Consider the following 26,318-nt stretch of genomic DNA (forward strand, 5'->3'; position numbering starts at 1 on the left):
GTAATGTAGCAATTTCCTTTAATGAAAATTAGAGAATTACCTACTTAATTTTACCAATATAAAATTGACGGATATTTTGGCTCTCAGTTAGCCACGGATTGTGACCTTATTGCCATTTACAGCCCTTCATTTTCAAGAATTTTACTTCAGAATATATGGGAAGGGTATCGACCTGAAACATCGCCTATTCCTTTTCCCCGGTAATGCTGCCTGACCAACTGAGTTACTCCAGCTTTTTGTGTCTGTCTTCGGTTTAAACCAGCATCTGCAATTTCTCCCTACACATTTGCATATGTACGTGGATCAACCAAGACTGTATGACTAACACTGGTTTCTGAAGGCCCCTCTCACTCCCTAGGTTTTCTTTCTGCCCCTGTCAAAAAGGCAGAGAGGCAACTTATTAAACAAAAGCAAGCTGGCAATATATTTTGCTCAGTGACCTACTCACTTGGGCTACTGAATAGTGGAGGTGACAGGCTCAGTACTTAGCCTGTGCAGAGAATGACAACCAAACAAATCAGTTAAAGTTTAAGTCCCATGTAAAGTACAAGTGCAGTACTCTAAGAGCAGAGCAGTTAAAACACAGCCTCCAAAAATAAGCCAGAACTGTGGTTTCATTCCAAGTCTCTCTTACCTCCGGACTGGTGTTGTAATTATATCATCCAGTTTGACAATGTACTAGCAGATTGTACCTGGAGCACAATGCAGCTGGAAGTGGCTGCGAATGCACCTTCCCGCTGGAGACTCAGAAGAAGAATGACTATGATTTTGCATATGAGAACCAGAAATAATTTATATTCCTCCGAAAAGGATACTTAAGGGAAATCACACCCACTTACAGGCTCAAAGCACAGTAACAAAGATATGCAGCCAATGAGCCTTATGGCTCCATAAAAAGGCTCAGTGAAAGAAAATCATTCAAAAAGTTCTTCACAGCTGCAGTAATTGCCGTTCAAACCGTCAGCAATCTTCAGGCTCAATACCTCTTCACTTACACATCTTGGCAGTAGTTGCAGCTTGCATTTCGTATTGCAAACTGTCTCTGGTGCTCAGTGAATAAAAATGCAGGAAATTTCACAAACAAGATGGATCATAACGAAGGGCCAAAAAATGACTGGGATTTCACAAGAATACATTTTGAGAAGGAGAGTTAATAACTCCTGACCCAGTTAAGGGCAGCATGGTGGCCTAGCTACTGCCGAGCTACTGCCTTACAGTGCCTAGACCTGGGTTCAATCCTGACTATGGGTGCTGTCTGTATGGAGTTTGTACATTCTCCCCATGACCTGCGTGGGTTTTCACCGAGATCTTCGGTTTCCTCCCACACTCCAAAGATCTACAGGTTTGTAGGTTAATTGGCTTGGTATAAATATAAATTGTTCCTAGTGTGTGTAGGATAGTGTTAATGTGTGGGGATTGCCGGTGGGTGTGGACTCGGTGGGCCGAATGGCCAGTTTCTGCGCTGTATCTCTAAACTAAACTAAACTAACCATCTAACCAAAAAATGGTATTCTGGCTTTTCCTCGCATTTCAGTACTTTCTGTCTCTCCAGAGTGAATGATTGTTGCTGGCAGATGGAAACAGCAAACATCATTAATTCTAATGCTTGCACATGGGTGATCTTATTACTCGTCTAGAATTGGTGTTGGATGCATCTGCTCAAATTGGCTCAATGATAATGTTCAAAAAATGGCCGAAATATGGTCAAGTCAGAAATTAAAGTTTAAAAATAATTGCAACTGGGGTCTAACATGCGTTTTAAGTTACCTGATTTACAGAGTGAATGAAACAGAAAATGCAGCAGGGAAATTACTCTGTAAAATACTGGGAGTGGACGAAAGGTATATAGGTCCATCACCGATTTTCCAGCACCCTTGGTTCCAGAGCCATTCTGGATTATCCGCTGTGCCAGACCAACAAAGGTCATGCCCTCTGAGAGGAGTCCAACAAGGCAGGAAAGGTCCCCCCAGAGGGGTCGCAGGAGAGAAGAAGGGAGGGAAGGAAGGAGAGAGAGGGAGGGAAAGGGGGAGGGGGATAGGGAGGGGAGGAGTTTTGAAGTTTGGTCTGCCGAGAGGCCGAGATACCGGGCCACAAAGTCACCCTTGTATGTCGGCTAAAGCAATGGATCTGCCATTTCTGGCCGGGCCGAAGTTTCAGAGCCCCAGCCGCAGGGGGCAAATGCGACCCACCGACCGGCCACGGAAGTCAGCAATGGGAACGGATCTACCAGCTCCGTCCCTGCCGGAGTTCCATAGTCCCGGCCGCAAGGGACAAGGGGTTGAGGTGGAGATCGGCCACCTTATCCGTCAAAGCACCACCTTTTCTGGGGGACTTCCGGGGGCGGTTTCAAGTGCACACTTGTAATTTTGTCCAGGTTAAAAGAGGCACTGGACCACCAGCTGCCAGAAAATTGGTGTTGGACCTGCGTAAATTTGTAAAATTAAATCCCATTCACCAAGCCTGGTCGACAGAGGAATCACTTCATCGTTTTTTTTGCTGCATTGTCACTAAATGCGGCAAAAAATGACAGCAATCGGAAACTAACTTCAAAACTCCGCCCCTCCCCCTTCCCCTCCCCCTCCCTCTTTCCTTCCCCCCCTCCCTCTCTCCCGCCACCCCACTGTTTCTCCCCTTTCCCTCCCCTTCCAATTTATATTCCTTCTTCTGGCTTCACTATTCACACCTCTCCTTTTTAATTTAGATTAAAGAAACAGGGCCTTTGGCCCACCGAGTCCGCATCAACCAGTGATCCCCGCACACTAACACAATTCTACACACACTAGGGACAATTTACACATACACCAAGTCAATTAACCTACATACCTGTACGTCTTTGGAGTGTGGGAGGAAACCGAAGATCTCGTAGAAAACCCACGCGGTCACAGTGAGAACGTACAAACTCGATACAGATAGCACCCGTAGTCTGGATCGAGCCCGGGTCTGCAAGTCTACCTCTGTGTCACTGTGCCACCCTGTTTTCCTGCACCTTTTGTTATTTTAACTCTGGCCTTTGTCCAGCTATTTGCTTGACAAAAACCCCCTACACCTACTGTAAATCCACTAATAACTTGCTAGGCTTAGTCCTGGTCCTCCCTCTTTCTAGCTTTTTTCCTCTGCCTCTCAACCACAATCAGTTTGAAGAAGGGTCCTGACATGAAACATCACATCGGGAGAACAGAGGAAGCAGATTGAACTTTATTACCTTCCATCACAGTGAGGAATGTGGAATCCACTGTGGTGCATGTTTATGTTAACTATTATGTGGTTGTGTGTCTTGCTGCTTTTCACTTAGTATGACTGTATGGTAACTCGAATTTCACTGTACCTTAATTGGTACATGTGACAATAAACTGACCTTGAAACCTTGAACCTTGAAACCTATCCATGTTCTCCAGAAATGCCACCTGATCTACTGACATACTCCAGAACTTTGTGTCATTTTTGGTAATACCAGCATCTGCAATTCTTTGTTTATCTGTTACCATTTACTGTTGTGTGTGGGAGACAGGTAACAATGTGAACACAGGTCGGTGGCTTTGACATCAGCTGTATAATCTGAGACAGACCAGAAAGAACGGACTGCACGTTGTCTGCCCTGTTCTTGAAGAGCTTCATTGGCATTGGAGAGTGTGAAAGCGCTGTCCATTCCTCTGATGTTAGCATCTCTCCTGTCACCTCCTTCTAAAGCAACACTCTCACCCATTGTCCACAACCATATATCTGTGGTTATGGGCCCTCACAGGTGAGGACGTGCTGTCCTCCTCAGCCCTTTTGGGGAGAGGGGGGGGACCTCGTCTCAGTTCCCCACTACATGGAACTGAAAGGGAGCATTCTTCCACAAGCCTGGCAGCAGGCTCGAGGCACAGGATGGAGGTGAGGATGGGGATGGGAGTCAGGAGCAGATGTGTCTTTGTTATGCCATAATAAGTCCACTAAGCTCAAGTTGAAGGCACGTACAAAAGGAGAACACTTGGGTGCAATGTTGTAAATGTACAAACATATACGCAGTGTGTTTCATTTGAAATCGTTATTTGCTACAATGGTGAATTAAAATTCTTTCTTTCAATCACTCAAGCACAGGGAATCCCATGAGAGCTGTAGATGAAGTGATTGTGGCGGTTTAAGAGAGTCCGATCAATAAAACCTAAAACGCTCTCCCTCAGTTGAACTCCCATTGTTCTATCAGTTGTTGAAAGCAGAAACACCAAGGAATTGTACATTAACTCCTTCATGTCCAATTGGTCAGGTGTATTTCCATGCATTTTTTGATCAAAGATGTAGTAAAATTGCAGGAGTTTCTTGAGTTACAGCATGTGGTAAATGTTAGTGTTGAGGAAATGCTCCAATGATGTTCATTATATTAGAGGCCAACATCCTGCTTCCCTCAGAAGAAGCACATGCTGAATGTCCCTCCCTTGGCTCTTACTTATTACCAAGAGTAATAAAAAAGTTAAATATGGGCAATCACTGCCTGGAAGTCAGGAAATGATAATATTAAGGATGCCAGCCATACATTTTTTACTCCGTAAGAGTAGTGGGATATGGGATTTTCGAGGGATATGGGCTAAATGCAGGCAGGTGGGACGAGTGTACATGGGGCACGCTGATCAGTGTGGCCAAATTGAACCAAAGGCACTGTTTCCACACTGTATGGCTCTATAGCCATAGGACTAAGAGATTTCAAAGAACTGCATGGTTTGGGAAAAGCCCTTCCTTCTACAATAAGCACTCTTATTAAAAATCCTTGCATCTGTTTAAATTCACAATCATTTTGCACAGTTCATGAAGTGACTCGGGTTTTATGTGAGGTGGTTCACTGTAAAGTGGTCCTTCCATTTGGCCTTCCCCATAGTTATGTGGAAAGACTCAAGAGAGTGTCACCGACCTGCATTTGATGGCTTGCATTGATGGCATTATGCTTGGCTAGGATTCCTGGTGCTGCTCTGTATCTGAAGGTGATATTGTGTGAGTTATCCAGAGGGTAGCAATAAGTTCCAAAAGGAAAAACAAATTGCTGGAGGAACTCAACAGGCCAGGTGGCATCTGTAGAGGGAAATAGACAGATGCTGTTTTGGGTCGGGATCCTTTTTCAGACTCAGACACTGAAGAAGAGACCTGACCCATAAGGTTGTTGCCAGACCCATTGAGTTCCTCTAACAGTTTGCTTTTGCTCAACACACCAGCATCTAGGTTTTTGTGTCTCTGCCACATAAGGCAGTGGAGGCCAATTCACTGAATGTTTTCAAGAGGGAGTTGGATTTAGCTCTTAGGGCTAAAGGAATCAAGGGATATGGGGAAAAAGCAGGAATGGGTACTGATTTTAGAAGATCAGCCATGATCATATTGAATGGCGGTGCTGGCTCGAAGGGCCAAATGGCCTACTCCTGCACCTATTTTTCTATGTTTCTATGTCTCCAATAACTTACAAAGGTATTTGATCAGCACAGTCTCTCGGCTCGATTGCCTCTCAGACAGAACTTCCAAGAAAAATCTACTCCTCAATGTCCTTGGCTGAGGGACCATACAATTGGACACAGAAATTCAGCGTAATTGGTGGAAAGATTAACCATTGACTCATTCCACATCTAATTATTGGTTTTAATCAATTCCCTGTCTTCGAACTAAGAATTTAGCAAATTAAAAGCAGTTTAAGGAAAAGAAAATCCCAGGAATGCAAAGTATTTGTGGCAGCATCACGGGGACACATGTATGTGCACATGCTCACACACACACACACACACACACACACACACACACACACACACACACACACACACACACACACACACACACACACACACACACACACACACACACACACACACTGAACCTCTCTCAGCAATCCTGCCTGCTCCTAGTGTTTCTCCGTATGAACATGTATCTGCCAATTTCCGCTTCACTCTCCTCTTGTGCATTCAGAATTTAGAGTTTGGACTTCAGATATACAGTGTGGGAACAGGCCGTTCAGCTCACTGTGTTCACGCTGACCATCGATCACCTGCACACTAGTTCTGTTATCTCACTTTCCTAATCCTGCCCACTAGGGGCAATTTTTACAGAAGCCACTTAACCTACAAACCTGCACATCTTTGGAATGTAGGAGAAACTGGGGCACCCAGAGAAAACCCACATAATCACAGTGAGAATGTGCAAACACCACATAGACAGCACCCGTACTGAGGATCCAACCCAGGTCTCTGACACTGTGAGGCTACAACTCTACTGCTGCGCCACCGTGCAGCCCCTTCAGCAATGCCCTTTTGCATTGCTGCTCCTGTCTCAGCTGGTTTACTGCACTTTGCTGCAGTCTACTGCTTGCTGCATTGTCAGTCCTGGTAAACATGAGACTGCCACCTGTTTGCTCCTCATCGTGAGAATCAGACACACCTGGCTACCTGGACTCCTCTGCTACTGTCTGCACCCACCTTCTGTTGCCAGCTTCACTCTGCTCCTGTGTGCACCTGCATTGCCCTGTCTCCTGTGTGCTGTTCCACACTGTTCGTGTTCCACTCTGCACTTGCCTGTTCCTGTCAATCCTCCTCTACTTCTGTCTGCACCTGTGTGCATGTCTGCTTCTCTCTGGATCTATCTGTTTCTACTTTCTTCTGACAGTGCCTGTCTTTCTCCAAGAATGGCTGTTTCCATTTTGTTCCATTTCACATCACTGTCCCTGTCTCCTCCTGTCTATCTTGGTCTGCTATTGCCTTCTCCTTTCTGAGCCCAGCAGAACCTGTTTTCTTCTGTCTGCTCCTTTTGCTTGTATGAGTTCTGTTCTACTCCAGTCTCTGCTTTGGTTTGTACCTGACTCTGCCTATTCTGGGTTGTCCTGGTCTTGCATTACACCAGCTTCTATTAACTCTAGTCTGTTGGATCTACACCAGTGTTCTTACACTTGGCCCTGCCTTCCACTAATGTTAATCTGGCCATATCTGAGCTTACTTATTCCTTACTGGTACAGGCCACTCCTGGCTCTCCTATCAGGACATATCAGTGACTGTGATTCACATCAACACTAGTTGTCTTCAGTTGGTTCAATTGATGGCAGTATTGTGGGCTGGCTGGCCGAAATGCTGCCTTACGGTTCCACTCACCTGCCTTCAAATCTAACCTCTGGTGTTGAGTCTGCCCATGGGCTCTGTGACTACGTGGGTTTCCTCTGGGTCCCTTGGTTTCCTCACACATCCTAAAGATGTGCAGGTTGGTAGGCCAATTGGCCACTGTAAATTGTCCCTAGTGTCCCAGTGCGTAGATGAGTGGGAGTTAGGGTTAGATCCAGTGGGGGATCGTGGAAAGAGAGAGGTACATTTTGTTGGGAACAAAAAGAAAATATGATAGTGCAAATGAATGCTTGTTTGAAGACTTATTCGGCCGAAGGATTTGCTTCCATCTCATGTGATTCTATTTTGTGCTTGCCTGTTCTTCTATGATCTGTTTACTCTTGTCTGTAACTGAACAAGTCTTTTAATATGTCCATTACTGCAGCAAAGCTGGCGTACATAGAATCTTGCTGAAATTCTACCGGGCTTTGCTGAGATTTCATTTTAAGTACTATGTGCACTCCTAGTCTCCGGACACAACGAAAGATATACTGATCTAAAAGGCAGCAAGGCATTGATTCATTCTATTGATTCCTGGGCTGAGGTGCCGATCCAATGAAGACCTATTAAGGAAGACATTGCAGTTCAGAAGAATGAGAGTTATTCTATTGAGACATAAAATATTCTGAGAGGAATTGATTGGGTGGATGTCAAGTGGGTGATTGCTTTCAAAGGAGAGTCCAATACTGGAGGTTGTTGTCTGAGAAGGTGTTGTTGGCTGTTTAGGACTGAGATAAGGAGAAGCTTCTTCAAGCAGCGAGCTGAAAATTTTTGTAAGACTGAAGATCATCTGTCAGAATTCATTCAAGCCCGAGATAGATACAGTTTGGATAATCAGAGAATCAAAGGATAACGTGATTAGATCTGAGGCAGAGATCAGCCCTGCTCTTTTAAATAACAGAGCAGATCAAAGCGCCACAGCCTGCATTTACGTCTCATTCTTTGCGCTTCTGGTCTCCTACCTGCCACATTCTACTACTGGCAGCTTTTTTTTCTCTCCTTACCCTGTACCCTCCATTTCCTGCTTGTCAGTGCTGGTTAGAATGTTTCTCTTGCCAGTTACTCTTTGCTTTCGTGTCCTTGCGTCTGTGTCTGATTCCACCTTTAGAATCAAATCCAAAGTTACCTGCACCCGCCTCTGCTTAATATCATCATCTTCAACGACCTACTCCCGTCCTTCCTCTTTCTGAACCTCTGTTTTTATCTCCACTCACCTCTTACTGCTCATACCAGTCTGTACTTAAATATTCTCTCGGTTTCCATTTGTTCCTCTCTGGTCTGCTGTGCCTTTTACCGCCTACTTTGTTGTCCTTATTACTCCTGTCAGCATCCCTTGGATAGACACAAAATGCTGGTGTAACTCAATGGGTCAGGCAGCATCTCTAGAGAAAAGGATTAAGATACGTTTTGGGTTGAGACCCTTCTTCAGACACATTTTGTCGACTCCACCTCAAATTCTCCTCAAGGTACGCCTTCTTTGAAGAAGTTCTCCTCACTCCAGTTAGAGGTCAGCAAGCATCTGAAGAAGGGTCTCAACACAAAACGTCACCTATTCCTTTTCTCTAGAGATGCTGTCTGACCCGATGAGTTTGTCCAGCATTTTGTGTCTATCTTCATTGTAAACTAACATCTGCAGTTCCTTCCTACAGCATCCCTAGGATCTCCATTTAAGATATATTTAAGACATAACTATGGGCACTCACACGGACCCCAGCTATGCCTGCTTCTTTGTAGGGTACGTCGAACAATCACTGTTCCAGGCGTACATTGGCCCTATCTCCGATCTCTACCTACGCTACATTGACTACTGCATCGGTGCTACCTCCTGCACCAATGCAGAACTCACTGATTTCATCAACTTCACGACTAATTCACTCAAATTCACTTGGGCCATCTCCGACATCTCCCTATTGTTTCGGGATCTCACCGTCTCCATCACGGGAGACGGACTATTGACTGACATCTACTACAAACCTACTGACTCCCATAGCTATTTAGACTACACTTCTTCCCACCCTGCTTCCTGTAAAGACTCTATCCCATACTCCCAATTCCTCCGTCTATGCTGCATCTGCGGCCAGGATGAGGTTTTCCATTCCAGGTCATCGGAGATGTCCTCATTTTTTAGGAAACTGGGGTTACCCTCTTGCATTATAGATGAGGCTCTCACTATATCCCGCAGCTCCGCTCTTGCTCTCCCTCCCCCCATTCATAACAAGGACAGAGTCTCCCTTGTCCTCACCGTCCACTCCATCAGCCGTTGCATACAGCATATAATCCTCCAACACTTTTGCCACCTCCAACGGGATCCCACTACTGGCCACATCTTCCCATCTCCACCCCTTTCTGCTTTCCGCAGAGACCGTTCCCTCCATAGCTCTCTGGTCAACTCGTCCCTTCCCACCCAAACCACCCCCTCTCCAGGTACTTTCCACTGCAACCGCAAGAAATGCAACACCTGTCCCTTTACCTCCTCCCTCGACTCCATCCAAGGATCCCGACAGTCTTTTCAGGTGAGACAGAGGTTCACTCGCACCTCCTCCAACCTCATCTTCTGTATCTGCTGTTCCAGGTGTCAACTTCTGTACATCGGCGAGACCAAGCTTAGGCTCGGCGATCGTTTTGCTGAACACCTCTGCTCAGTCCGCCTTAACCTATCTGATCTCCTGCTTGCTCAGCTCTTTAACTCCCCCTCCCATTCCCAATCTGATCTTTCTGTCATGGGCCTCCTCTATTGTCAGAGTGGGGCCCAGCACAAATTGGAGGAACAACACTCATATTTTGCTTGGGTAGCTTACACCCCAGCAGTATGAACATTGACTTCTCTAGCTTCAAATAACCCTTGCTTTCCCTCTCTCTCCATCCCCTTCCCCTTCCCAGTTCTCCCACCAGTTTTACTGTCTCCAACTACATTCTATCTCTGTCCCGCCCACTTCCCTGACATCAGTCCGAAGAAGGTTACCCATTCCTTCTCTCCAGAGATGCTACCTGTCCCGCTGAATTACTCCGGTGTTTTGTGTCTATCTCCATTTAAGACCCTGATTTCAAATGCTTTCAGCATTTTCTTATTGTCTTTCAGATTTCCAATCTGCTTTTGTGCTTTTTGCTGCCGGCCAGTTCTGTGTAACTTCGTCTGATGCTGCCTTGCCCATTGACATGCCCAGCATTCTCCTTTATTGCAGATGCACAGTAACATCCGTGTTTCGGATCTCTCAGTTCCAGCAGGAGACCTCTCCTCTCTATTTACACTTCCTCCAGACAGATTAGCTACCATTAACAATCCATCAGCATTTTCTCCACATCACTGTATTTCCCCTCAGTCTCAGCCCTATCACAGACATTCCCATTATTCTCGCCATCCCTTCCCCTTCTACCTGGGCACTGATTTCAATGTTTCCTTGAATCTAACCTGGGCACCAGTTCCCATGCTCACTTCAATCTCATCTCTGCACTGGTTCCCATATTCCCTTGAACCTCTCCAGGGCAGACATTTTGTTTCCTGCACTTTCCCAGTTCTGATGAAAGGCCAGCTCTATTCTCCTCTGTACGGATGCTGACTGACCTGCTGGATATTACAGACAGGTGTAAGTGGGAAGTGAAGTGATGATGGATACAATCAGGGGTTGCGGGGTTTTAGGCTTCAAGAGATGCTGAAAAAACTATCTACAACTTATCTATCTCAGATTGTACCCATCACCACCTCAACATCCCTGCCTGCACCTCTCTCATCCACATCATGACTGTTCCTGTCAATACTCCCATGCTGGACTGTGTTTGCCTTCTCCAGTCTATGCTTGCCTGCCCCCATTTGCCACATGCCTGAGCATGCTCCCTTACTGCCTGGCCCTCTCTGAGCTGGTCAGCTCCTGTTTACTCATCGTAGCGGTTCCATTCTCCATCTGTTATCGCCTGTTTAACTGCCTGTCTGCACCTACCTGCTCCAATCCCTGCAAGTCAGCTTTTCTCTCTACCCGACTGCACCTGTTAATGCAGGTTTCCACCCGGCTGACCCTGTCTGCTCCTGTTTATTCCACACTGTTTATATCTCTTCTTCCCTTCACCTGTCGTTATACAAAGTCGATAAAGAAGAAACATTCAAACATAAGAAATAGAAATAAGTGTGGACCCACTTGACTGATCTTTTCGCTCAGCACAACCTTCCTGCATTAACCCATTGAAGTAAAGTTTCAACTATCCACTTTCTGACTATTCAGAAATCTTGATGGTTCTGCATGTGGCTGACTGGGTGTTAATTCCCACATTCACTTCCATTCAGCTGACCTCATGTTCTGCTCTCCCTTTCACTCCAAGGGGAACTGTAAAGATAGAAACATAGAAAATAGGTGCAGGAGTAGGCTATTCGGCCCCACGAGCCAGCACCACGATTCAATATTATCATGGCTGATCATCCAAAATCAGTACCCCGTTCCTGCTTTCTCCCCATATCCCTTGATTCAGTTAGCCCTAAGAGCTATATCAAACTTTCTTTTGGATACATCTCATCAATAAAGATTATATGAGGGAATTCTATGCAACATTTAAATGTTATTTAGTTTTGAGGAGCACAGTGGCGTAGCGACAGAGCTACTGCCTTACAGCGCTGGAGAACCAGGATCGCTCCCGACTATGGGTGCTGTCTGTACGGAGTTTGTACGTTCTCCCCATGACCTGCATGGGTTTTCTCTGGGATCTTCGGTTTCCTCCCACGCTCTGAAGACATACAGGTTTTTAGGTTAAAAGGCTTGGTATAAATGTAAAATTATCCCAAGTGTGTGTAGAATAGTGTTAATGTGCAGGGATCGCTGGTCGGTGCGGACTCAGAGGGCGAAGTGTCTGTTTCCATGCTGTATCTCCAAACTAATCTAAAAATCAGAGTCTCAAACCTAAAAAAAATAATCTATGACGTTATAAATAGTAAATTGGTTATGGTGGATTGGGAAGCTATCTTAACATATATGACAGTAAACAAACAATAGGTAGTATTCCAAAAATATTATTTAGTTTACAACTATTAGAACAGTTTAAAAGAACAGAAAAAACATATGACGAAAAGGACATTATTGAAAATGATCGACAAACATCATTTGAGAATGTGAAAAGAAAATGGGTAAATCAACCTATTAATATTGTGCAAAAGAGATTGATTTAAAAAAAATGTTATTAAATCAGATAGAGGAAAAGAAAAGGTCAGCAAGAACATTTGTAATAAAATCACACTTTGTAGTGTCCTTTGTTTGGGATGTAAAGCTATTAATATTGTGCACAGACATTTCAGTCACTACATTGGCAATGCTTGCTGGAGAATGCAGAATTGATAGAATAAGATGCTGTTCTGGAGACACAAGGAACTGCAAATGCTGGATCCTTGAGCAAAATACAGTGTTGGAGTAACTCAGCGGAGAATTTAGCTGGTTTTGCGGCGCGTTTCAGATCAGGACCCTTATTCAGACTCTTCAAACATCGCCTATCCGTTCCCTCCCCACATGCTACCTGACCCACTGAGTTACTGAAGAAGAGTCACTGAAGAGGGGTATCGACCCAAAACGTCACCCATTCCTCTCTCCAGAGATGCTGCCTGACCTGCTGAGTTGCTCCAGCAATTTCTGTCTACTTTCGATTTAAACCAGTTTCCTACTCCAGCACTTTGTGATTTGCTGAAGATGCCGTTCTGTTTTGACACTGGCACAGCCTAAATGGTTCCACTGCCAAATGCTGTAAAAACACATGACTTTGGAAGCAATTAAACCTTGTGGTGGAAATGCATCTCTGGTGGACAGTCAGGCACACCATTAGCAAGCTAAGCAATATTAGGCCCTTTCATATTTGTTAAAGCAGGTTTAATCCTTCAGTGAAGATTTGCTTCTGTTTGCAAGAATCAGACTCATTGTGGGCATGTGCACAATGCATATCAAACTACTCATTGAATGCCATCGACAGCACTTCACAAACCCAGCAGTCTATGTGCACGTGCGCATCTTACATACAGGGGAGGCAGCTAACATCTGTAGGTGAGGTGCCAGTCCACTAAATGTGTATTAAACAGATTTTAAAGAAAATTCATGTGCTATGACATAGAATCTCTGGACATTCCCATGAAAAGGTTTTGTTCCATTTTCAAAAAATCTGTTGCACTGGATGTTATCTTTCCTTTAAAATGGTCATGCAGACCCCCTCTGGCTGGATAAAATATTTTGCTCTTATTATGCAACTGTCAATTTCTCAATGTTGATAGAAATTAGCAACGTTCACCATTTCCTTATTGTGAAATATATCTGCCATCAAATATTCTTAAATAATTTCATCACTTTTATTAAAGCTTTCAGCTCCACATGCTATTGAAAACTACACAATCTGCATGTGTCTGCATGTGATTCAGAGATGAAACTCTGGGGTCCTCTCATTTACTGCAGTCCATGCTCTTGAAAGCTGCATCTTTTTCCATTGCTATTGGCTTCCGACAACAATTGTGAGAACCTGATCTATCCATTCGTCTCCAGCCTGGTTTGAGCCTGAGATACCCTTATCTCAACAGCAGGCGGGCAAAATACCATTTTGCAATTGATATTGATAACAAAAGATTGCATATATTTCCCTGATTATTAAATGCTCCCCTCCTCTTTCCCTCTTTGGACAGAATAATGCTCCAATGTACGACAACCAGCATTTAGGTTGTCCTTCCAACAGATTTTTTTAAAACTTTCAAGCTTCCAAGATATTGCATCTGTTGGGTAAGATAAGGTAAGATTCTGGAAAACCTTGTCTCTAACTCGCTGGGTTCTACCTATCTCTTTCTATCAGACAAACCCTAATTGAAAATTGTGCACCTCTTCTGGAAATGTGACCAAAGTCTGGAGCATAATCTGTGGATGGCCCCTTGCCATCCAGCACACAGGGAAACGCTCAGCTTTGTGCTTTGTGGCTCTGAGCAGCAGAGGTTCAAAACCTCTCATCTGCTACTGATGTGTAACCCTCAGGAGACATATGCTGCCCATCAGTGTTCACACATCAGTACCAAGATACAACATGTACTCTGCTGTAATTAATTGTTTGGGTCTTACTTTTTAGTCCCTGGAATTTGATTTACAGAAGAACAAAAGGGTAAAAATTCTAACCGCAAAGTTAACAAGGGCTAAAATGGTGCCGTGTGTGGAACCCACCCCAAGATCTCTAAGGTCTGTGTTCAGCAATTGTCTTATTGGAATGCAAGATTTTACCCACACAAGTGATGCAGGTTCCAGGCCTTGTGGGGCAGTTACACACAATTACAGACACATTATTCTGCAATGTAGGCATAAGGAACTGCAGATGCTTGTTTACAGAAAAATAAATGCAAACTACTGGTCTACCCCAACAGCTGCTGACGACATTCTACCGCTGCACCATAGAGAGCATCCTAACACATGGCATCCCTGTGTGGTATCTCAGCTGCACGGAGGCAGAGAGGAAAGCTCTTCAACGGGTAGTCCATAGAGCTCAGAACACCATCGGAACACAGCTACCAGCCTTGGAGGGCATCTACAACACACGATGCCTCAGAAAGGTCACCAGCATCCACAAAGACTCTTCACACCCCTGCAACAGTCTGTTCGAACCTACCATCGGGCAGACGATACAAGGCCTTCTACGCCCGCACCTCCAGACTCAGGAACAGCTTCATCCCCAGGGCCATAGCTGCTATGAACCGGTCCTGCTGAGCCGGATGGTCACATCGCACAGTGATCCGGCACAGATCTACTTGCACTTTATTCTGTTTTAAAACTGTTCCATTTTGTTTCATTGGGTTGTTTAAATTAATACTGACTAGCTAATTAATTTATTGCATCGTATGGGAGGCGCATTCCCAATCTTGTTGTACCCCTGTACAATGACAATAAAGATATATTGTATTGTATTGTATCAACTCAGTGGGTTAGGCAGCATTTCCTGAGGACATGGATAGGTTAAGGTCAGGTCCCTTCTTCAAACTGATTGTGGGAGGGGAAGAAAAGTGGAAGCGAGGTGGATGTGTGACAAGGCCTGGCAAGTGATAGGTGGATACAGGTGGGAGGGGGGGGGTTGTTTCGCAGATTGGTGGATAAAGCCCAGAGATAATAATAAGGCAAAAGGCTGCAAGGTAAGGAGTGAGGAGGAGTGAAATGTGAAGTCGGAGGAAGGGATATAGGTAGGAAGGGGACAAGGAAGAGGGGAAAGGAGGGATGGGATAGTGGGAGACTTGGTTGAGTACCCGAGTGAGGCACAGGGAAGAAAGGCAGGAAAAGAGAGGCATGGTGGTGGGGAGTGCCTTGTTATCTAAAATTGGAGAATTCAATATTTATACCATTAACTTGTAAGCAACCCAAGCAAAATATGAGTTGCTCTTCCTCCTGTATACGTGTGGCCTCACACTGGCAATGGAGGAGGACCAGGCCAGAAAGGTCAGTAAGGGAATGAGAAAGGGAGTTCAAATGGTTAGTAACCAGGAGATCCAGCAAACTTGGCAGATTGAGCACAAGCGTTCGGCAAAACGATTGTCTAGTCTGGGCTTGGTCTCGTTGATGCAAAAGAGGCCAAATTGGGAGCATGAAATGCAGTGGATGGGGTTAGAAGAGGTCCATGTGAGCCTCTGTCTCACTTGAAAGGGCTGATGGGGTCCCTGGATGGAGGTGAGGGAGGAAGTGAATGTTACATCTCATGTGGTTGCTGGGCAAGGAACCTGTGGAGGTGTGGTTTGGGTGGGAGGGGATGAGTGAATCAAGGAGTTGCAGGAGTAGTCTCTGCAGAAAGCTGAAAGAGGTGGAGATGGGAAGATGTGACTGGTAGTAGGATCGCGTTGAAGGTTGGAGAACCATATGATGGATGCAGAGGCTGGTGGGGTGAAAGGTAAGGTGAACTTTATCCTTTCTCTATCTCAGGCTAGGGTGAGTGAAAGAAGAACTCCAGGACAGAAAGGAAATGCGCGTGAGGGATCCATTAACAGCAGCAGAGGGGAAGCTATGTTTTCTAAAGAGAGAGGACACCTTGCATGTCCTAATATGGAAAGCCCCTTCTTTGTCGGAGATGGAAAAATTAAGAAAAATTGTGTCTTTGCAAGAGGCAAGGTGGGAGGAGGTGTAATCTAGATAACAGTGAGTATCTGTGGGTTTATAGTAGACCTCAGTCGATAGTCTGTCCCCTGTGATGGAGACAGAGATCGAGAGAGGCGAGAGGATTGTTAGTGATCGTCCAAGTGAATTTGAGGCCATCTTGGAAGTTAGCGGTGAAGTTAATGATATCAATGTGCTCTGTATGGGGGGAACAGGAGGCAGCCTCAATGGTGTCATTGATGAAGTGGCGAAAGGGTTGGGGGATGGTGCCAGTGTACATTTGGGACAAAGACTGATCGACATAACTAACATAAAGGCAGCAGAACTGGGGCTGATGCAAGTGCCCATGGCGACACCTTTAACATGAAGAAAGTGAGAGAAGTCAAGAGAGAGGTTGTTGAGGGTGAGGACGAGGTCCATCAAATGTGGAAAAGTGTTTGTAGTGGGGAATAGACAATAGACAATAGACAATAGGTGCAGGAGTAGGCCATTCAGCCCTTCGAGCCAGCACCGCCATTCAATGCGATCATGGCTGATCACTATCAATCAGTACCCCGTTCCTGCCTTCTCCCCATACCCCCTCACTCCGCTATGCTTAAGAGCTCTATCCAGCTCTCTCTTGAAAGCATCCAACGAACTGGCCTCCACTGCCTTCTGAGGCAGAGAATTCCACACCTTCACCACCCTCTGACTGAAAAAGTTCTTCCTCATCTCCGTTCTAAATGGCCTACCCCTTATTCTCAAACTGTGGCCCCTTGTTCTGGACTCCCCCAACATTGGGAACATGTTATCTGCCTCTAATGTGTCCAATCCCCTAATTATCTTATATGTTTCAATAAGATCCCCCCTCATCCTTCTAAATTCCAGTGTATACAAGCCCAATCGCTCCAGCCTTTCAACATACGACAGTCCCGCCATTCCGGGAATTAATCTAGTGAACCTACGCTGCACGCCCTCCATAGCAAGAATATCCTTCCTCAAATTTGGAGACCAAAACTGCACACAGTACTCCAGGTGCGGTCTCACCAGGGCCCGGTACAACTGTAGAAGGACCTCTTTGCTCCTATACTCAACTCCTCTTGTTACGAAGGCCAACATTCCATTGGCTTTCTTCACTGCCTGCTGAACCTGCATGCTTCCTTTCATTGACTGATGCACTAGGACACCCAGATCTCGTTGAACTCCCCCTCCTCCTAACTTGACACCATTCAGATAATAATCTGCCTTTCTATTCTTACTTCCAAAGTGAATAACCTCACACTTATCTACATTAAACTGCATCTGCCATGTATCCGCCCACTCACACAACCTGTCCAGGTCACCCTGCAGCCTTATTGCATCTTCCTCACAATTCACACTACCCCCCAACTTAGTATCATCTGCAAATTTGCTAATGGTACTTTTAATCCCTCCGTCTAAGTCATTAATGTATATCGTAAATAGCTGGGGAAGTGATTAGGTTTCTGTTGAAGGAAGAATTGGTGTGTCCTGTGACCTTCCTGGTGGGAAATGGAGATGTAAAGGAACTGGACGTCATGATTAAATGAGGTAGCGGGGGCCTTGCAATGGAAAGTTATTGAAGTGTTGAAAAGTATGTGAGTTCTAAATGCTTACTAGTGTTCTATCAAACATATATGAACCATTAGGTGATCGGCAATAAGCATCACCACTTTCCTCATGAGGTCATCAAGTCATAAGTGATAGGAGTAGAATGAGGCCATTCGGCCCATCAAGTCTACTCCGCCATTCAATCATGGCTGAGCTATCTCCGTCCTAACCCCATTCTCCTGTCTTCTCCTCCTTTGCAATGACCAAATAGTTTCAGTCTGTCCTGCGACCATCGTTTCATTCCCTGTTAGTCGGTTATCCCCCATGGTGTGTAAAACACATACAGAGTTCAAAAAACTTTCCACCACAGCAAGGCACAAATCAAAGCAGGATAAATTGGATCATCACGGCTGCAACAGCACTGGGGGATTTAAATATTCTCAGGATAATTTTGTAGCTTAATCATTATCACATCCACCGCAGTAAGTATTGACCACCTCTGCTGCTACAGCCACATAGTGCACCATCCACAACAGCTGTAGTGTTCATTCGTTTAACTTGATTAACAGCACCTTCCATGCCCACTTCTACTAAGAGAACATTTGCTAATGTACAGGAGGGACTGGGCCACTTTCACATTCCCTGCAGTCAGGTAGCATCTTCATCGAGTCAAAATCCTCGCAACTCCAGACTCAACAGCCTTATTTGAGCACCTTGTTCTCTCAGATTATGGTGTTCAAGAATGGAAACTCACCACTATCTTTTCAAGGACAATAAGGTATCAGAAATAAATGTTACCCTTGCGACAGTTGCCTCATCCCAAGAATGATTAAACAAAAAAAAATGTTCATATTGTATTTGTTTTCTTTAAAAACCATTTAATTTTGCTTTAATCTTCCCTTTTCTGCTTCTTTGACCTGCATGTATATTTTTAGATTTCCTTTCTTTCATGCATTGGCATATTTAACGTTATATTTAACTTTCTTCACCTTGCCTCCTTCATAATGCCTTTCCTGTTCCCCTTTTAATTTCTGTCTCATTCTGTTTGACTTATCATTTCCACTTATTTCTTCTTGTCCTTGTTCAGATTTAGTCTTTTCATTCTTTCATACCTCCAACATTTTTTTTAAATTTACCAATTTGAATTATTCCTTCTGCCTCAACTTGCAGGCTGAAATTTAGTTTCTTCCTGTTCACGTGTTTCATCTAAACCTCAATCTCCACAGTTAATATCAAATGTTTCCCTTTTTAATATCCCTATTTTGTTCATATCTGAAAAAGTTGCACATCACTATGATGTGCATTGTTGTGTCGCCATTGTTTATCTGTAAATAGCCCACCACCTGACAGCGATAGAACTTTAATGAAACATTCTCTAAACTTGGGATGTTATCAATGCCCACTCCTTAATGAAGAGAAGGCAATGGTTATCATATCATATCATATCATATCATCATATATATACAGCCGGAGAAGGCCTTTTCGGCCCACCAAGTCCGTGCCGCCCAGCGATCCCCGTACATTAACACTATCCTACACCCACTAGGGACAATTTAAAAAAAAACATTTTTACCCAGCCAATTAACCTACATACCTGTACGTCTTTGGAGTGTGGGAGGAAACCGAAGATCTCGGAGAAAACCCACGCAGGTCACGGGGAGAACGTACAAACTCCTTACAGTGCAGCACCCGTAGTCAGGATCGAACCTGAGTCTCCGGCGCTGCATTCGCTGTAAAGCAGCAACTCTACCGCTGCGCTACCATGCCACCCTTATCAAACACCTTCTGAGCAATTTCCTACAAGCAGTGGGTGTAATAGCATTTCATCTCCAATAGATATTCCTTTTGGAACTCAAAGACATTTTTAAATAGAAATAGAAACATCGGAACTAGAAAATAGAACAGTACAGTGTAGGAACAGGCCCTTTGGCCCACAATGCCCAATTAATGGCATGATAACCAATTAAACTGATCTCCTTTGCCTGCATGTGATCCATATCCCTCCATTCCCTCATATCCCTGTGCTTTTCTAAAAGCTTCTTATATGCTCCTATTGTATTTGCCTCAACCACCACCCTGGCAGTGAGTTTCAGGCACCCAGCAATCTCCGTTAAAAAAAAAATAGCCCCACACATCTCTTTTAAACTTTGCCCCTCACACCTTTAAGCTATGTTCTCTGGTCTTTGCTAATTCTATCCTTGGGAAAAAAAGGTTCTGATGGTCTACCCTATTGTACTTACAAAGTACTAATAATATTCATCAGGGAACAGAGAAAAAGAGTTAATGTATCAGGTTGAGACACAAACACTACTTCTCTCTCTGCACTTCGATGTACATTTATCCATGAACCAACCTCTAAAATGTATCTAGAGTTATTTATTTCCACGTCCAAAAGATATGCCACAACAGATTCTCTTCCTTCGCTCTGAGCTCCACATGGGTTTCAACTTTGCATTACATCTTTAGTTTGGTTTAGAGATACAGTGCAGGAACAGGTCCTCCAGCCCACCAAGTCAGCGCCGAACAGCAATCCCCACACACTAACGCCACCCTACACACGCTAGGGACAATTTACAATTTTAACAAGCCAATTATCCTACAAACCTGTATGTCTTTGTGTTGGAGGAAACTGGAGCTCCCAGTGAAAACCCACACGGATCACGGGAGAACATACAAATTCCGTACAGATAGCATCGGTAGTCAGGATGGAACCCGGGTCTCTGGTGCAGTAAGGCAGCAACTCTACCGCTGCACCACTGTGCCACCCGAAATCTAAAGCAGAAATATTTATAAATAGTAAATAGGAACAAAACCAAAGTGTATATGGCCAACCTGCTTTTATTTTTTCTAACGGGCTTTTATGTTTGATATAACCACATTCCACAAGTGGCCGGAGACATAGACCCAAGGCAAATGTTGGTCGTTGAAGAGGACCCTTCACCGACTCAGAAGTGCCAAAGATTGCTTTCTGCTTCAATCGGAACATGGATATGTAGTTATTACCTTCGTACTTCAAAGGGGTAGGACCACAAAAATGGTGCTTAAGCAAGAGCCAGAAGTTACAATGTACGTAAAAAAAAGGATGAGAAAAAAGGATGAGGAAAAAGAGGGGAAAATGATCTGTTCAGCCTGTTATGGGGATTTAGTATTGACTAGTATCTGTATACTGGGCAGCCATGCAAGGAAATGTACGTCCACCAATAAAATTTATGTAAACAAATTGGACAATAAAAACAAATGCAAGACTCATCTATTGGGGCCAAATTACACAAGTGAGAAAGCACTGGAAAATGTCCCTTCTTCGTGCTCATGTTAATGTTTCAATGTCCTGGTCAATACAACATCCATCTTTCTTTTCAGATATCCTTCCAGTAAATTTCATTTAATTCACATCTTCCCAGATAGGATCATTATTTATCTTGGTTGTGGTTGAATTCCAATATCTTTGCAAGAGGCCCTTCAGGTATGTTAAACTGGTATTGACATTTACTCCATCCACCCTGCAGGCATTTTAGATTAATCGAGGATTACAAACACGTTGAATGCATCACAAACCTAAGAACTTTATTTTGTTTAGAATCAATTCCTTCAAAGCTTAACATTTTCAGACTCTTTACTTTGTCTCTTCTTGTGTGATCAATTTTACCAGAGATCATAAGATCATAAGATCATAAGTAATAGGAATAAAATTAGGCCATTCGGCCCATCAAGTCTACTCCGCTATTCAATTATGGCTGATCTATCTCTCCCTCCTGACCCCATTCTCCTGCCTTCTCCCCATAACCTCTGCTGAGCTACAAGATCATCCAATTTTTTTTCATCTGCAACTGTACGGGAACAGTTGTGGAAAGGATGGAGATCATCGAGGTTGACTGCACATTTCCTACCTCTCTGGCTTTAGGTTTTTATCTTGTGCATAGTCATGGAATAGCATTGTCAGAAAATATCTGGGATCTGAAGAACAATCCTGTCCTCCAGAGAAGAACTGAAATAAAAGAGTTGAAAAGATCATCGTTGAGAGTTAGTTTCCTTCAACATAATGTCACTCATACACACAATATTCCAACCATAAGGACAAGAAAAGGAAAGGGTGGAATGGGACCAGGTGTCTGCTCACTGATATTGCTGATTTACAGGAATAGAACTACAATATTCCAACAAACTGTGCATGTCAACAATTTCAAGCTAGTACTGGATTAATAAAGGTCTCAGAGGGTCTCAGTTTGATAAGGAGTGAATCTACCTCGAAGCAACTCCATTAAACATTCATAGCATGTGCACAACATGGGTTGCCTGTGGAATTAGTCCCACTTCTTTCATTCTAGCCCACCAAATACTTTCAGTTCAGGATCAATGCAGGTTAAATATAGAATGCAGCCTCGTGTTGCTCTGGTATTTTATTTTATTCTTCACATGTTTAAACCATAATGTTTTATTCTTAATGTTTTAATGTTTTATGTATTATTCTTAATTGTTTACTGTATATCGTGTTGTTACTTGCGAGCAAAGCACCAGGGCAAATTCCTTGTATGTATACATGCTTGGCTAATAAAAATTATTCAATTCAATTCAATTTAATTCAATTAATATACCCTCCCATTGAATGTTACTAGCTAGGTCGGTTACAATATGGCACAGATATAATGTAAAGTTCCTTCCAAACAAATCCAAGTCAGAAAGTTATGTATTTACTCAAATTCAAACTCTCTTATCCTCCTTAACAATTCACATGAGCACAGATACACTGTGAGAAACAAAGGTTAGATTTGCAAACAAATTAAACTAATATCTGACAGCTCTTTTATAGGTGAGAGGGGAAGGGATCTGAGGGGAAATCTTTTCACATAGATGGTGGTGGGTATATGGAAAGGTAGTTGAGGAAGAAACGATAACACCCCTTTAAAAGATGTTTGGACATGTACATGGATAGGAAAGGGTTGGAGGGAAATGGGCCAAGCACGGGCAGGTGGGACTAGCTCAGATGGAACACCAGTAGACCAATGGATTCATTAATTTGGAAAAAGTGACATTAGGGCAGATGCATCGAGAGCCCCTGCCAAGCATATTAAACAAAAGGTACTGAAAGTATTACTTGAGGACATGCACTGAGAATCGCTGAGAACTTAATTTGATTGTGTTAGATTGTAAGATTTGGGGTAAGTGACTATGATAGATTGGGAACAGAAGGTAAAAAGCTACTTTGAAAAATAAATATGGATGCTGATAAAAAATTGTGACTGAGGGAAGTGAAATGAATGAATGAAATATTGATATTGGTGTAGGTTTGTTATTGCCACATGTACAGTGAAAAGCTTTTTTGCATGTTATCATCAAATTGTAAAATACATGAGTACAATCAAGTCATACACAAAGGTAGCGAAACTTACTCGAGTGCAGTCGAGTGTGACAGCATTATAGCTTTACTGTTACAGAGAAAACGTGTAAGGTTCACAATGAGGTTGGAAAATCCAGGCTACACCTTAGCTTATGGGAGTTCAGTAGTTTGATAACAGTGTGGAAGAAGGTGTTTCTGAATTTGGTGGTATGTATTTTCAAGTTAATCTCAACATATGTAGTAAGCAATGAGAGACTGCACTGCAGGATATGGATGGATATGCAATTTTTTTGACTATGTTTCCTGTCATAGAAACACAGAAACATAGAAAATAGGTGCAGGAGTAGGCCATTTGGCCCTTTGTGTCAGCACCACCATTCAATATGATCATGGCTGATCAACCAAAATCAGTACCCCATTCCTGCTTTCTCCCCATATCCCTTGATTCCTTTAGCCCGAAGAGCTAAATCTAACTTTGAAAACATCGTTTGAAAACATCCAGTGAATTGGCCTCCACTGCCTTCAATGGCAGAGAATTCCACAGATTCACAACTCTGTGGGTGAATTTTTTTTTTCTCATCTCAGTCCTAAATGGCCTGCCCCTTATTCTTAATCCTGTCCTGGTTAACTGATCACCATATTATCAGCACCTAATCTATGTCTGCAATTCAATGGCATTGTCAATCATTACACCAGCTCCATCTCCACTGAGTTGTAACACTTGAATTAAATCCACCTCATAAATTGTTCTATGAACAAGAGGCCAGGAACAGAGAGATAGAGGGTATGAATTTATGGCTGAGGGACTGGTGCAGAGAGCAGGGATTTAGATTTCTGGACCACTGGGATCTCTTCTGGGCTAGGGGTGACTTGTACAAAAGGGACGGGTTGCATCTTAACAGCAGGAGGACAAACATTCTGGCAGGCAGGTTTGCTAGTGTGACACCTGTGGCTTTAAACTAAGTAGTGGGGGGGAGGGGTTAACAAATTGTGAATATGAAGATGAGGTAAAAGGGAATACAGGAGATATTGCAAAAGACTCTCGGAAGAATGGGAACAGAAGTTCTAGAGGGGAAAAGAAATTAAGGGCAGGGCCAATTGTGAACGATGTGAGAGGGGAGGTAAATACAGAAGTTAAAGTGTTGTACTTAAATGCGCGTAGTATAAAAAATAAAGTGGATGAGCTTGAGGCTCAGTTAGTCATGGGCAAGTATGATGTTGTAGGGATCACTGAGACATGGCTACAAGAGGACCAGGGCTGGGAACTGAATATTCAGGGGTACACAACGTATAGAAAAGACAGACAGGTGGGCAGAGGGGGTGGGGTTGCTCTGATGGTAAGGAATGATATTCATTCCCTTGCAAGGGGTGACATAGAATCAGGAGATGTTGAATCAGTATGGATAGAAATTAGAAATTGTAAGGGTAAAAAGATCCTAATGGGAGTTATCTATAGGCCCCCAAACAGTAGCCTCGACATAGGGTGCAAGTTGAATCGGGAGATAAAATTGGCGTGTCAAAAATGTAATGCTACGGTGGTTATGGGAGATTTCAACATGCAGGTAGACTGGGAAAATCAGGTTGGAAATGGACCCCAGGAAAGAGAGTTTGTAGAGTGCCTTCGAGATGGATTCTTAGAACAGCTTGTACTGGAGCCTACCAGGGAGAAGGCAATTCTGGATTTAGTGTTGTGTAATGATCCTGATCTGATAAGGGGACTAGAGGTAAAAGAGCCATTAGGAGGCAGTGATCACAACATGATAAGTTTTACTCTGCAAATGGAAAGGCAGAAGGGAAAATCGGAAGTGTCGGTATTACAGTATAGCAAAGGGGATTACAGAGGCATGAGGCAGGAGCTGGCCAAAATTGATTGGAAGGAGGCCCTAGCAGGGAAGACGGTAGAACAGCAATGGCAGGTATTCCTGGGAATAATGCAGAGGTTGCAGGATCAATTTATTCCAAAGAGGTGGAAAGACTCCAAGGGGAGTAAGAGACACCTGTGGCTGACAAGGGAAGTCAGGGACAGCATAAAAATTAAGGAGAGGAAGTATAACATAGCAAAGAAGAGTGGGAAGACAGAGGATTGGGACTCTTTTAAAGAGCAACAAAAGTTAACTAAAAAGGCAATACGGGGAGAAAAGATGAGGTACGAGGGTAAACTAGCCAATAATATAAAGGAGGAGAGCAAAAGTTTTTTTAGGTACGTGAAGAGGAAAAAAATAGTCAAGGCAAATGTGGGTCCCTTGAAGACAGAAGCAGGGGAATTTATTATGGGGAACAAAGAAATGGCAGACGAGTTAAACCGTTACTTTGGATCTGTCTTCACTGAGGAAGATACACACAATCTCCCAAATGTTCTAGGGGCCGGAGAACCTAGGGTGATGGAGGAACTGAAGGAAATCCACATTAGGCAGGAAATGGTTTTGGGTAGACTGATGGGACTGAAGGCTGATAAATCCCCAGGGCCTGATGGTCTGCATCCCAGAGTACTTAAGGAGATGGCTCTAGAAATAGTGGAAGCATTGGAGATCATTTTTCAATGTTCTATAGATTCAGGATCAGTTCCTGTGGATTGGAGGATAGCAAATGTTATCCCACTTTTTAAGAAAGGAGGGAGAGAGAAAACGGGTAATTATAGACCAGTTAGTCTGACATCAGTGGTGGGGAAGATGCTGGAGTCAATTATAAAAGACGAAATTGCTGAGCATTTGGATAGCAGTAACGGGATCATTCCGAGTCAGCATGGATTTACAAAGGGGAAATCATGCTTGACAAATCTACTGGAATTTTTGAGGATGTAACTAGGAAAATTGACAAGGGAGAGTCAGTGGATGTGGTGTACCTCGACTTTCAGAAAGCCTTCGACAAGGTCCCACATAGGAGATTAGTGGGCAAAATTAGGGCACATGGTATTGGGGGTAGGGTACTGACATGGATAGAAAATTGGTTGACAGACAGAAAGCAAAGAGTGGGGATAAATGGGTCCCTTTCGGAATGGCAGGCAGTGACCAGTGGGGTACCGCAAGGTTCGGTGCTGGGACCCCAGCTATTTACGATATACATTAATGACTTAGACGAAGGGATTAAAAGTACCATTAGCAAATTTGCAGATGATACTAAGTTGGGGGGTAGTGTGAATTGTGAGGAAGATGCAATAAGGCTGCAGGGTGACTTGGACAGGTTGTGTGAGTGGGCGGATACATGGCAGATGCAGTTTAATGTAGATAAGTGTGAGGTTATTCACTTTGGAAGTAAGAATAGAAAGGCAGATTATTA

This window comes from Rhinoraja longicauda, chromosome 22 (genome assembly GCF_053455715.1).
Source record: "Rhinoraja longicauda isolate Sanriku21f chromosome 22, sRhiLon1.1, whole genome shotgun sequence".
Taxonomy (NCBI): Eukaryota; Metazoa; Chordata; class Chondrichthyes; order Rajiformes; family Arhynchobatidae; genus Rhinoraja; species Rhinoraja longicauda.